The sequence below is a fragment of the Camellia sinensis genome, chromosome 14 (assembly GCF_055761805.1).
Source record: "Camellia sinensis isolate YWXY chromosome 14, ASM5576180v1, whole genome shotgun sequence".
Taxonomy (NCBI): Eukaryota; Viridiplantae; Streptophyta; class Magnoliopsida; order Ericales; family Theaceae; genus Camellia; species Camellia sinensis.
The window spans coordinates 92,147,925-92,162,614 of NC_138974.1; positions in this window are offsets into that span (position 1 = coordinate 92,147,925).

Genomic DNA, 14,690 nt, shown 5'->3' on the forward strand with positions numbered 1-14,690 from the left:
CCAAACGTACACTTCTGAGGATTTAGCCGCAACCGAAATTCTCTGATCCTTTGAAAGAACTTTTGCAAGGCGGTGTAGTGGCCCTCTCTTTCTTTGGACTTGACAATCATGTCGTCCACGTACACCTCAACCTCTTTGTGGATCATATCATGCAATATTGTAGTCGCGGCCCGTTGATATGTAGCTCCAGCATTCTTTAACCCAAACAGTATCACTCTGTAGCAGTAAGTCCCCCACGGGGTGGTGAAAGCAGTCTTTTCCCTGTCTTCTGGTGCCATCACTATCTGATTGTAACCTGAAAAGCAATCCATGAACAAAAGCAAAGCATGCCCCGCTGTGAAATCTACCAACTCGTCAATATGCGGCAAGGGAAAGTCATCCTTTGGACTAGCTCTGTTCAAATCCCTGAAATCCACGCACACTCGGATCCTGCCATCCTTCTTCGGCACTAGGACGATGTTGGCCAACCAAGTCGGGTATTCGGATACCGACAGGAAGCCTGCGTCGATTTGCTTGGTGACATCTTCCTTAATCTTGAGAGCCCAATCCGGGCAGATCCTTCTGAGTTTCTTCTTGACCGGTCGGGCCTCGGGGTCAAGAGGGATCCAGTGCTGTACAATCTCAGGATCGATTCCAGGCATGTCTTCGTAGGACCACGCGAAAACATCTTTGAAATCTTTAATAAAGCGACTAAGCGCTCGCGTTCCTCTGAAGACAACGTGGACCCAATCTGGACCAGCCGCGGGTCCTCCTCAGTACCAATATTTACTGTATTGATTTCGTCAACCAGGAGTTTAACAAATCTTTCCCGCTCTTGTACAATTAAGCGTTGCAAAACCGGAGGAACTTCGTCCTCGTCGTTTTCATCAAAATTTTGAAAGTCTGAGTTAATGCGATAAATCAAGGGCACAAAAAAGTACTCAGAAACCACAGCTACTTAATTCTCATTAAGCACATCCAAATCGTCCGATTATTCGGTTACAACAGACTCAAAAGAGAAAGAAAAAGACGACCTGGACAAGACTGGGGCATCCGGGTTATCATTCCCAGGATTACCAGACTCAGACTCAGTCGAGCTGGAACCTGATTCTGACTCACAAGACTCGGTGAAATCAGATTCCGGCTCACTACCTGACTCGGTGCTGCTGGACAAAAATCCCTCTTCATACTGCCAAATGAGAGAGGGTGCGATAAATGCATCCAAAATAGTTGCTGGCGGGCCCGCAACCGTTTCATTCCCGATCACGCATACCGAAAAGTTATCCCCCAAGCACTCCTGGTCGATCGGAGGATCTGAAAGTAGACATGCTAGTGCTACCCCCATTTCAAGTTCGGTGTCCTCAGACTGCACTTTCTTACTCTGTTCAACCTCAGCTGATGGGTCTGTCTGCTTTCCGGCAACGTCATCCATGGATAACTGCAGGTCAAAGAAAATCTCAAACCCCGACGTGCGCTTCCTCTCCGCGTTCAGCCACGGCTCTGGGAAGCCACAAAATGGAAAGTCCTCCCCCTCCCGGACGAAGCGTCCGTTCAGGGTACCCTGAATGGGTCGATGAATTAACTCAAAAGGCTTCCCTGCCTTCTTTGCTTTGGCTCTCCCAGCCATCTCTTTACCCTTCCTCACCCAGTCCTCTTTGGTGGGCAGATAACCCAAGCCAAAGGTATGCGGATTGTGCGGCACTTCGGCCAATGCTACGGCGCCCTTCCGGCCGTTCTTTCCCAATCCCATCCCGGGGATATGTTGAAGCTTGTTCATGAGGTATACAGATTGAGCACTGACATACACTCCCGCATTAATAGCCATGATGTTCTGCACAATTCGGGCCTCAGCCAAAGTAAACCCTGAAAAGAACAAATCCTCCGTGCCATGTTCAATTTCCAAGACTGGCGTAGGCACTTCCGGCGGCGGATGGATTGACGAATTCCCAAAAACAATAGCTACCCCTTTCCCGTGAGGGTACTTCAACATCTGATGCAAGGTGGAAGAGACTGCCTTGACCTGGTGCAACCACGATCGCCCCAAAAGTAGGTTAAAGGTTGCGGGAACATCCAAGAGATGGAATTCAATGTTGTGTTGTCCTAGACCAACCTGGGTCTGCATTTTGACAATCCCCTTCACCTCCCTGCTTGTATTATCATAGGCTCTGATCACTTGAGTAGTTGGTACGAAGTCCGCAGGCTTCAACCAGATTGCATACGCCGTCCTTGACGGGCACACATTAATAGCAGATCCTGTATCGACAAGAACCACCGGTACCCATTTGCCTCTACATTCCACCGAGATGTAGAGAGGTTTGTTGTGATTTGCGCCTTTAGGCGGTAGTTCTTTGTCAGAAAAGGTCAACATCGGGGAACCTCCTCCCGGAAAAACGAATCCAACTAGCTGCTCTGGTGTGGTGTCTATAGAAAGCTTGGCCTTGTCTATGGCTGAAAGGACAGCCTGCCTGTGTACTCGTGATGCCATAACCAGTCCCCAGATGGAGATGTCTGCTTGTATCTTCTTTAACGGCTTCTGTATAGCCTCTTCTTCGATTTGCTTTTCTTTTTGTCTCTCAGCTTCCTTATCCTTTCTGGATGCTTCTGGCTGGTCTAGGTGCGGGGGTTTGAAATACCGCCCACTTCTTGTCATATGATCGACCTCGCCGATATACCAGGTATCATCTGGCAGGTTATTCCCCCAATCTTCGTCTGTGTGGGTGAGACATAAATCATCGTCTTTCCTCCACATTCCGTCGGCGGCCGACAGACACCTGTCCGGCCCTGGTATGATCGTACTCGCAGTACCTTCAGTCCACATGCCCGCAACATCTTCTGTTCTTGTGCCCACAGTACCCTCGGCCCCTTCATGGGCTTTTTCCTTCCTGATTCTCTTAGGATCCCAAAACGTTTCTTGTTCTGACTACGTCAGTGTAGTTTGTTGTTCAACTTTCTCTACATCCACAATGCTCAAGTCCCGAGCAAAATTCTTCGTACCGACGCTCTCTTGCAATGTATTCTGACTTCCGGCCCCTCCAGCCACAATTGATACTCTCGCCCCTGCGGGTCCCTGTTCTGGTTGGAACTCTTCCACAATATCCGGTTGATCATCCAGCCATCCGGTAACCTCTGCCGATTCCTCATAATCAAACCAGTTGACTGTCGCGCCCCCTGATTCTTGGTCATTGAAAAACTGTAGGTTGGCAAAGTCCTCTTTTATTGCCACCACGTCATCTGCCCTCTTCTCAAATCCATCTCCTCGGATCACACACAACTCTGCCCTTTCTGGTAATTCTACACTTGGCTTAACCTGGCCCACTGATAAGATGTAATCACTCGGATCGTAGGCTTCCCCAGCAAAGTTCCTAGACTGCTCAAACCCTAATTCAGTAATTCCCTCCTCCTCTGAAACCTTCTCTGTTCTGTCTTCGACAGTCACCACCATTTGCTCAGGTTGGGTTGTGGAGGTGCTCAGCATGCACAAAAAGTCAGTGCAGTCAGGGAGGAACACCTCCATCTTAGGGAGATGGGACGGGGTGATATAGATGCTAGGATCGTAAGACACGACCTCAGTCTGGATAAAGTTGATTCTTTTGGGAGGTGGAGCTTGGTTGTGTGTAGGGAGTGGGTTGGTTGTGACATTGGGTCTTTCTGGTGGCAAAATCACCTGTTTGTCAACGAGATCTTGAATCTCGTGACGCAATCTGAAACATTGGTCGATGTCATGACCATGTTATTGGTGATATGCGCAATATTTGGCTGGGTTGGGAGAGGGGGGAAGTGGGTTTGGTAGTGGCCTCGGTTCCAGGGGTTTTAGATGCCCTTTCCTGATTAATACCCCTAGAGCCTTGGACAGGGGCATATACAATGGGGTGAAGTTTCTTTGGCCTCTGGGTGGGTACTTGGTGGTTTGGGTGCTACTCCCGGATGCACCGGAGAAAGGTGTGGCTGCCATAGGTCTTGGAAGGGGAGGGGGGATGGTGGTGACCATGCTGACTTCCGAAGTCCTTGTAGTTGCAGCGCCACTCGGGCCTGCATTGTTGTTGCGGTTAAAGGTTCTTCTGGGTTGTTCCTTATCCTGGTCAATCAGACCCTGCTTCATTGCATCTTCAATTTGTACCCCCCATCTCATGCAGGTCAGAAAAGGTGGGAAAGGGGAGTACAATCATCTTTTGCATCAGTTTTGGCTGGAGATTGCGCACAATCATCCTGATCTGGTCTTTTGTCGGTGGGCCTTAAAGTCATCATCGAGGCCTTCGCCCTCCACCGGGTCACGAAATCCGAGAAACTCTCTTTGTGCTCTTGCCTTGTTGTTTCGAGATCACGAGTTGTAATCTCAATTTGGGTGTTGTAAGAGTATTGCGCAACAAAGGCCTCGACCATTTCATCCCAACTTCGCTTGACATCATCCTCTAACTTTGCATACCAGATAGCGGCCACGCCCGACAGGGTCCGGTCGAATAGCGAAAGCTTCTGGGGTCTGGTGAGGCCCATTGGCCGTAATATATCTGAGAATAGCCGGAGGTGGACCATGGGATCACCAGATCCGTCGATGCGATCGATTTGCGGCATTTTGAATCTATCCGGCAACGTTACAGCCACGTCGGTGTATCCGTCCTCGATATCCGGGATAGCCTTTACCCCCTGGGATTTTTTGAATAGCTTCTCGAGCTTGCTCAATTTCAGTGCTGTATGGTCTACCTCGAACTCGAAGGGAGAGTCCGGTTGATTGACAGGCGTAGGTGCCTTAGATAGCTGGGGCAGAATTGGGAGCAGAACTGGCCCTGTTGGTATGCCCGTATTTTCCTAGACATTTCGTGCCTCCTCGGGTGCTGGGATTCCTGGTGGGGGAGGAACCAGGTGTGAAACAGATGCTCCGCCTTGTTGTTGCAGCCTAGCAATTAATTCTGCTTGCTAGGCCATGATCTTGGCCTATTGTTTGGCAAACTTATCCCGGGGAATAGCGTCCTGCTGCATGGCTCTCATGGTCTCTTGCATCTGACGCATCATTTCCTCAACTCCTGTCGGTACCGCCATACAGCCCTGATTTGTCTGAACTATTGGCAGGTCTATTTCTATAGCAACAATCGGGATCTCAATCTGACTGTCTACTGATGGGGTAATCCACTGCTCTGGCAACCTCTGCTCGGGTACACTGCGTTTTCTTGGCCTCCGTTTGATAACTGGGGGTAGAGAGTGAAACACTGGCTGTCCGTCAACCAGATCCTCGGATCGATTGAGTCAGCGACCTCTTGTTCAGGGTGCTTGGGGAATATCTATTTGGTCGGAAGCAATTGTGCTAAAACTGCCCCTAGTAAAAAGATAAATAAAGCAATAAGGAAATAAATAAACAGATAAACGGACAGCATATCAGCTTAAAGTAAATGCACAACACACAGCCGGGCATAATAACACACGGTCGGTAAGCCGAACACACACTGTCGTCAATCACTGATCATTAGCCCTGAATCACTATCCCCAAAGACTGAATCTGATACCCGCAGATAATTGATTCTCAAACACTGACTGATGCCCGCAGGCCTGATGCCCCAAACTCGCAAACTGATACATGCAACCCCTGTAGAGACACACTCTGACAGCACATAACAGATAATTGAGAGCCAAAACACCCCTATGTTGGGGGAGGGTTTCCCTGTCCTATTTTGTCAGGAGCTAGGGTTTCACTACGCACGCAGCGGTTTCAAACAACCTATATTGGGTAAGCAACCTGTCCTAGTTTGGAATGGTCACTATGGATTCTGAATATGCACTAGGTCGAATGGTCAAAAAGGGTGCCCCAGTAAAACCGGGGTTTGTGTGCCCATACTGGTAGAGCCCATAACCGGTCAGCCTTATGGTCATGCCTTGACAAGACAAGCCTCCGGCAAACCGTTCAGGAATAGCAGATGGCAAACACGGTGTCCTAGGCGCACCAATGCACATGCAATGCAAAGAAACACATAAGTGTAGTCAAAACAAGATATCATGAGTTCGAGTCAAGTTCTCTAAATCCCCAGTGGAGTCGTCAAAAACTGTAGACGTCCCCGAACGCCCCGAGAGGGCTGGCTCCCGTTCCGTTCGTATCGGGCTCACTACAGGTCGGACTCTCAAATTGTCACGGTTCTCAATCTGAACCAAATAGTCCAAATCCGGCAAATCGTTTTGAGAAAACAAATTTTGAAAGAAGTGCCAAACATGGACTGCTTTGCCAGATACAGAGTCGCCACCTAAATGTTTTATTTTGGGGAAATTTAGGAAACCCTGACTCGTTTGCCTAAGGCCACGTGTCCGTCATCATCAAAGTTACCTCGGCTCGGGAACTTGGGTACGATTGGGGAAGGTCACTTCGTGAGCACCCCCGCTTGCCCGATCAAAGATCGGCCTCTACTAACCATGATATCTATTTTTGAAAACATTATGCGTTCTTATTCCGGTTATTAGCCTAGATTTACTATGTGATGCGCACAACATACAAGTATAGACTAGATCGCCTGAATTGGAACAAAAGCGTTTTATGTTTGTTTATTTGAAAATGGTTTGATGGTGCTACCCGCAAGTAGGCTAAGACGTGGATTTGCCACCCTCAGATGGGCTTAGAAAAACATGATTTTGCCACTATCTAGTGGGCTTAAAACTTACAGTCAACGAATTGTTCCAATCCAAATAACCCAACCTTCACCCACAGGTACTCAGGCAGTTATATCACATAAGCAATTAGCCTCATGGTAAGCATGCTATCATGGCAGTCACTCACACGCATGCAAGGATGCTAAAGCATAAAACTTACCGAATACTCCAAGCTAAAACAGAAGCTAGGTTAGAAATCCATGCATGATCCTAACTATACAGAAATGCCTAATGCAACACACGTAAAAATGCAACTATAGCAGGCTCGGCTATTCTAACCATGGCATATGAAATGCTACAACTAACATGTATTCAACTTGGAATTGAAAATACAATGCAGTTAGTATGATGCGCCGAGCCCGGTGCATGCAAGACAGATGAATGAATGCAAACATGCTATCATACTGTATGGTAATTGAAACATGCCCTAATCTAACCATCATAAGCTAATAAATAAAAGGGAGAAAGACGTGGGGTCGGAAGACATACATCACACACACGTACACTTATTACAGTTGTGCCCTCGCTCGGAGGGTTCGAATAAATAATATACAGTCCCAAATGAATAATTACAGTCCAAATATGTACAAAATCCTAATTAATTAACAAATTAAATTAGGAAAGCAATAAATTGGCATGCAAGCCAGGGACTACCTCAAATCTGCTTCGGATGATGAATGATGCATGCTCGGGTTGCCTTGTGCGGAGAATCCCTCGCGATGCCCCGGTTTGCCTCTGTTTGTAATTGTTCTTGGAATGCGTGTCAAGCTTCGGAAGGCTGCCGATTTCTAATTTACTGCAACAGAGAGCAACAAAGGGGCATGGCAAAGTATTTTCACATATGTATGCATGACTACTCTTCAGGGAATGTAGTCCTCGATCCTCGTGCCACCAATCACGCATATCGATGCATGATGGCCGAGGAGTCGAATTGCACGACTCAATATGAAATGAATGCACATATAAACACAACAAGATCTAAACTCCATCATGGATAATCCAGAGTATCGGTGACAGGGAATTGAGACGCGTTCCGTCACTCGGAGTACGAAACGTCCCTCGTTTCCCGTGCTCGGGCTAACTCCTATCCCAAACACAATTCAATATGCATGACATGCACGGATGCAATTCTAACATGCAACCTAGCATACACAATGCTATGAAATGGCATACACGATGCGTGAGGTAACATGGCATACACAATGTGCTAACCTACAACCTAGCATACACAATGCTATGAAATGAAATGGCATACACAATGCACAATGGACTTACACCAACATGAGTGGACCTCAGCCACACTCACATCAGTAGCCATGAGATGAAAATGAGACACTCGAAATGCGTGCACACATGCATGCAAACCGAGGACCAAGCCTAAGGCATCAAATGCCACTCTACCCAAAACATGGCAAGGCATGGAACATGATATGCAAACATGCGAATTTTAGCGCTGAAATATGATACAAAATAGCCCCGAAACATGGAAACATGGCACCCGACGCATGGAAGGAACCCCGAAAGTCGAAACTAGGCACATGGAATGACTTACAGCTATACAAAGCATGCATTATTTGATCATGAAGAATGAATATAGAGGCAAGAAATTCCCAAAACATGCATATTTCCAGTTTATAACAAGCCTCAAAAATTAACACAAATGGGGCTAATCTATCATGCAAAAATGGCTCTAAAAGAGAGATTAAACACAAGGGACAGAAGCTGACCCCAAATGGAAAAGAGCCCTTTAACAAAGTTGAAGAAGGGCTCAAAAAAAGGCACATTACAGTTTACATCAGGCCACGAAAATAATCACAAATAAGGCCAAACTATCATGCAAGAAAAGGCCTAAAAGAGGGGTAAAGAGACAAGTGGTAGCTGCTGTTCTCAAACAGAGGAGAGCCCTTCAACAAAGTTGAAGAGAGGCTCAAAACAAGATATTTCACAGTTTATGTCAAAGTCCAAAACAGCTCATAAATAAGCCTAAAGTACTATGCAAAAATTGGCCTAAAAGAGAGATAAAGAGGCAAGTGATAGTAGGAGACCTCAAACAGAGGAGAGCCCTTCAACAATGTTGAAGAGGGGCTCAAAAAAAGTTATTTTACAGTTTATGACCAAGTCCAAAACAACTCACGAATAAGCCTAAAATACTATGCAAAAATTGGCCTAAAAGAGAGTTTAAACACAAAGGGTGAGGAGGGGACCTCAAACAGAGAAAGACCCTTAATCAAACATGGAGATGAGCACAAAATATGACTATTTACAGTTTGGGTCGGAGCCCAAAAATGCTAGCAAGTATGACTTAGATACAAAGCAAAATAAGGCAAGAAAAGAGGAGAAGAAGACTTACCCTTGAAGACCAATGAACCAGCAGCTCTTGGACCACATTTCTGAGCCTTTAACCTCTCCAAAACAGTCCCAAAGTGCTGGAATGAAGGATGGAGGCCTTGTGCTATGAGGTGTAGGGTAAATGGTGTAGGACTTAAGAGGTTTTGATGCTTGTGGTAGAGAGAGAGAGAGAGATTGAATGCAAGCACTCAAAACCAATTTTTGTAACCCTCAAACAAGGAGCTGAGGGGCTGGTTTTATAGAGGAGAGGAGTGGAGAAAAGGAGGGAAAATCAAAGTCAAATTTCCCCCCAAAAGACCCCCCCTCGGATACAGGATCTGGGGGGAAACGGAGGGTACAGCTGTAAGGAACCAGGTGAGAGGGTCATGGCCGGCCAGGTTCAGAAGGTTCAGGGGGCCGGCCGGCCACCTCCCATGGCCGGCCAGCCAAGGGTCAAGGACAATTACTGGCCGGCCACCCCAAATTGGTGGCCTCTCATGTATGCACAACACAACTATGTAGTTAAAACCCAGAAAAAGTGAACCAGGAGAGAGAAAAGACCATTTTTTAGAGGGGCTCAAAAGGTTCAGGCACAATTACCGGTCGGCCACCAAATATTGGTGGCCTCCCAGACGTGTACAACACAAATATGTGGTTTAGGGTTCAATAGAGTGGCCCTGGGGTGGTCAACATTGGCTTTCAAGTGAGGAAAACGGGCATTGGAGAGCGATGAAGAAATAAGGTTGGCTTTTCAGAACAATTTCTGGCCTCCTACCCTCCTACAACCTTCCTAACTATGAAAATAAGGTCTCCACCAAAAATGAACCAAAACGGATGCAAAATGTAAGTTCGGGGACCGAAACGCGTGGCCTAGGGGCCCTGAAAATGAGCTGTTAAGCACCGGAGGTGGCGTTCAACCACGAAGTTGGTCTCTCGGGCCACAGTGTTCCTCAAAAGGGAGTAAATAAGGTGTGTACCAAAACCGGAACAAACGGAGGTGGTTAGGCGGTCCTGAACCGAGGCACACGGCCGTCGGCTTCGAAAAACCGAAAATCGGGCTCCAAAATGGGAAAAATGGCCTACGACCACGAAACGTAGCCTACAGCCACTGAGAGATGATCTAGAAGACCTCTCTCTCCCTTTGGGAAGAGAAAACAGAGAAAATAGAGCTAGGTTCACAAACCAAGGCAAGGCACGAAAGAGTCCGGAAGTCCGGAGGCAAGGCTTGCACCTGGGACTTTGAAATTTCTGGATGAGCACGATATGCAATATCACTGAGCGCTCAACTGGTGACGTCTGAATCTTAAGGTCGGTCAAAAATGGGGTGTCTACAATATGTCCTGCAACAGTTAATCTGTTCACTTTCAAAACTGCATCTGTTTGGCAGTTTCATAACTGTTCGGATTTTCTGGACATGTTTATTACTGCTGAGTTTCAAACAGATTGGAAAATAAAATTGCCAATAGTTCTGGGCAATTTTATAACTGCTACAGGTTGCATATTTGTTTAAATTCAAATCTGAATCTGTTGGACAGATTCACACCTGTTCGGACAGGACTTGTTGTGCCTATAAATACCAATATTCCAGCAGTGTTATAGGATCCGAAAATCAATCTGAAATGTTCATCTTGTAGTCATCTTTTGCTCCTTTGCATTTATAATCTTCATTCTAGTTTTAGAATAAATTTCAGAGAGTTAGAACACATGTTTGGTTCACCGTACAATTTATTTTGGAGTGCTATTACAAATTGGTTAAGATCATTGTATCTTGGGAGATAGACGCCACATAACCATAAGCACCGTAGTGGGGCGAATTTGTCTTAAGGACAGAGTGTCACACACTCGACTTGGTCTTTTATTTTTCATTTGGTTCGACAAAATAAATTTTGTAAGTTTTATTTTATTTTATTTGAATTAGTTTTCATTTATTTTATTTACACAGAAGATTGTTCCAACAATCTTAAAACAGATTCGAATTATTCTGTTTACGGAATTTTTCGTTTGTTTCCCTTTCTCTTTCTTTTTTTTTAAGAAAATTATTTTTTGTAGATTTACAAAATAATATTATGGTTGGAAAAACAAATAGTGATTATATGCTATTTGACAGATAGTAGTAATACACTATCTTTTTCTTTAACAACTAGTAGTAATATACTAGTGTCATTAATAATTTAGAATATTTATTTGTGGAATTTTGTCAGAAATTAGTTTTGATTTTCTTAATTTATTTATGTGTGTTCTTTAATTACAAAAAAATTATGTTTTAGTTTTTTTAAAAATTATTAAAGTGTTACAGAAATTTAATTTTCTGTGTGGAATTAATTTGGTTAAATAAAATTTTATTTCCAAATTAATTGAAAAATAAAAGTTACATTCTTGTTTCTTTTATTTTTACAGAATTTAATTCTGTGAATTTGGTTTAATTTTCTGTGTAGTATAAATTCTATTTATAATTTAGAATTCATGGCTACTGAAACTAATGCCCAAACAAGTACTAGCGTGATGGCTGCAATTGCACCAACCCCCTCTTTTGTTGTGACAGTACCGCTAAATCACGATGAGAAGCAAGAGAAGTTCTCAGGAATTGATTTTAAAAGATGGCAACAGAAAATGTTGTTCTATCTTACAACTCTGAACCTAGCTTATTTTCTCCGTGAGGATGCTCCTATTTTGAAAGAGGATGAAATCGACCGGCAAGTGGTTGCTGCGGTCGATGGTTGGAAACATGCTGATTTCCTTTGCCGGAACTACATCTTGCACGGACTTGACAACACATTATACAACGTCTACAGTCCTATCAAGACAGCAAAGGAACTTTGGGAGTCGTCGGAGAAAAAGTACAAAACAGAATATGCCGGCTCAAAGAAATTTGTGGTTGGCAAATTCCTGGACTTTGTAATGGTTGATTCTAAGACTGTGATCAGCCAAGTTCAAGATCTCCAACTCATTCTGCATGACATTCACGCAGAGGGTATGGCTCTCAGTGAATCCTTCCAAGTTGTAGCCTTAATTGAGAAATTACCACAGGGCTGGAAGGAATTCAAGAACTACCTCAAACACAAGTGCAAAGAAATGTCTTTAGAAGAATTAATTGTGCGTTTGAGGATTGAGGAGGACAACCGCAATTCTAAAAAGCGGATTGGTAAGCATTCTATGGAGTCAAAGTCAAATGTGGTGGAACATGCTTCAAAAACCAAGAAACGAAAGTTTTCTGGAGAAAGTTCATCACAAGGCTTTAAAGGGGGGGGGGGGAGGGGGAAATAAAAAGTACAAGTTTAATGGCAAATGTTACATCTGTGACAAAGAGAGACATCGGGCCAATGATTGCCGTAGCAAAGGCAAAAACAAAGGCAAAAGAAGAACAAACAAGAAGCCTGCTCAAGTCCATATGACTGAAGTGAACAATATTTCCAATAGTGTAGATGATATCGATCTTTCTGCAGTTGTTTCTGAGGCAAACCTTGTCAAAAACTCTAAAGAATGGTGGGTGGACACTGGTGCTACTCGCCATATCTGTGCCGACAAAAAGATGTTCACATCTTATTCTACAGTGGACAACGGTGAACAACCTTTTATGGGCAACTCCTTAACTTCCAAAGTTGAAGGACAAGGAAAGATTGTACTTAAGATGACATCAGGAAAGGAACTCACTCTCAACAATGTGCTACATGTACCGGACATTCGCAAGAATCTTGGTTCTGGATCTTTGTTGAGTAAGAATGGGTTTAGGCTAGTATTTGAGAGTGATAAATTTGTATTTACTAAGAATGGGATGTATGTAGAAAAAGGTTACATGTCGGATGGCCTTTTCAAGTTAAATGTAATGACCGTTGTACCATCAGTTATTAATAAAAATACATCTTCTTCTTACTTGCTTGAGTCTTTAAATTTATGGCATGGTAGACTGGGACATGTTAATTATGGATCTTTGCGTAGCTTAATTAATATAGAATATTTACCTAAATTTGACATTGATTCAAATCATAAATGTGAAATTTGCATTGAAGCAAAATTATCTAAAACTCCTTTTCTTTCAATTGAAAGACGTAAGGAACCACTTGAATTAATTCATAGTGGTATTTGTGATTTTAAATCAATTCAAACTAGAGGTGAGAAAAAGTATTTTATCACTTTTATAGATGACTATACTAGATATAGTTATGTTTATTTAATTCGAACCAAGGATGAAGCTTTGGAAACTTTCATTCAATATAAGAATGAAGTTGAAAATCAACTTGGTAAGAAAATCAAGAAACTTAGAAGTGATAGAAGTGGTGAATATGAATCACCTTTTAGTGAATTTTGTAAAGAACATGAAATAATTCATCAAACTACCGCTCCTTACTCACCTCAGCAAAATGGAATTGCTGAAAGGAAAAATAGGACTTTAAAAGAAATGATGAATGCTATGTTAATAAGTTCTGGATTACCTCAGAACTTGTAGGGGGAAGCAATACTTTCTGCTAACTATATACCTAATAAAGTACCCCAAAAGAAAGTGAATTAAACACTTTATGAAATGTGGCATGGAAGAGGACCATCATACAAATACTTAGAAGTGTGGGGTGTTCGGCTAAAGTGGCTATTCCTAGTCCTAAAAAGACTAAGATAGGTCCTAAGACCATTGATTGCATTTTCATTGGTTATGCCAAGAATAGTAGTGCATATCGGTTTTTGATTCATAAATCAGAACATTCTGAAATGCCTGTAAATACTATTATTGAATCTTGGAATGCATCTTTCTTTGAACCTGTATTTCCAAATAAGACTGGACAAGAGACTAGTAACAATAAAAGATCTCATGATGCTATTACTAGTCATGATCAAGAACATGATCAAGAACAAGAGTTAGATCAAAATGAGGAAGATGAACTTAGGCGTAGTAAACGTGCTAGAACCTCAAAATCTTTTGGTCCAGATTTTCTAACATATTTGTTAGAAAATGAACTTTTAACTTTTAAAGAGGCTATGTCCAATCCTGAGGCTCCTTTATGGAAATAAGCTATCAATAGTGAAGTTGAATCCATCTTGCAAAATCATACTTGGGAATTGGTGGATTTGCCACCAGGTTGTAAACCTCTTGGGTACAAGTGGATTTTCAAAAGAAAATTGGAAGCGGATGGATCAATTGACAAATGCAAGGCAAGACTTGTGGTCAAAGGTTTTAGACAAAAAGAAGGTCTTGATTACTTTAACACATACTCACCGGTTACTAGAATAACATCCATTAGAATGCTAATTGGCATTGCATCTCTATACAATCTAGAAATTCATCAAATGGATGTGAAAACCGCTTTCTTAAATGGTGAGTTAAATGAAGAAATTTACATGGAACAACCAGAAAGTTTTTTAGTTCCAAGAAAAGAAAAGAAAGTGTGTAAATTGGTTAAATCATTATATGGTTTAAAACAAGCACCAAAGCAATGGCATGACAATTTTGACAAGGCAATGATGTCAAATGGATTTAAAATTAATGAGTGTGACAAATGTGTTTATATTAAAAACACAGACAAAGGTTATGTCATTGTATGTCTTTATGTAGATGATATGCTCATCATAGGTGGTAATAATGACATGATTAAAACTACCAAGAAAATGTTGAATAAACATTTTGACATGAAAGACATGGGCATTGCTGATGTAATTCTTGGTATGAAAATTACCAAAACATCAGAAGGATATGTTTTGTCACAATCTCATTACATTGAGACAATACTTGACAAATTCAGCAAAGATGATGATCATCTTGCTAGAACACC